The sequence below is a fragment of the Mesitornis unicolor genome, unplaced genomic scaffold, assembly GCF_000695765.1.
Source record: "Mesitornis unicolor isolate BGI_N332 unplaced genomic scaffold, ASM69576v1 scaffold2390, whole genome shotgun sequence".
NCBI lineage: Eukaryota > Metazoa > Chordata > Aves > Mesitornithiformes > Mesitornithidae > Mesitornis > Mesitornis unicolor.
The window spans coordinates 3,888-4,182 of record NW_010156182.1 but is presented as its reverse complement, the minus strand read 5'-3'; positions in this window follow the sequence as shown (position 1 = coordinate 4,182).

Here is a 295-nt window from a genome sequence, read left to right as displayed (position 1 = left end):
GTTTGGTGAGATGCGGGGTTGGTTTTCTTTTAATGACACAACTGATAAGGCAAATACTTTTGAGGCTCTCTCATTTAGTGAAGAGGTTGGATTTCATCAGTAATGCCAGCTGCTCACCTCAAATACCATACCACAGCCAGCTCTAGCAACATCCCCTGGCACAGAACAAACTGGTTGTACTTTAGATCACAATTGAAGTTGTTAAGAGAAGTTGAGAAAACAGACAGATTGAGCTGACACAGTAAGAACCAGGTGTATCAAAATCAATTTATTCTTAAAATGGCTAGTTTACACG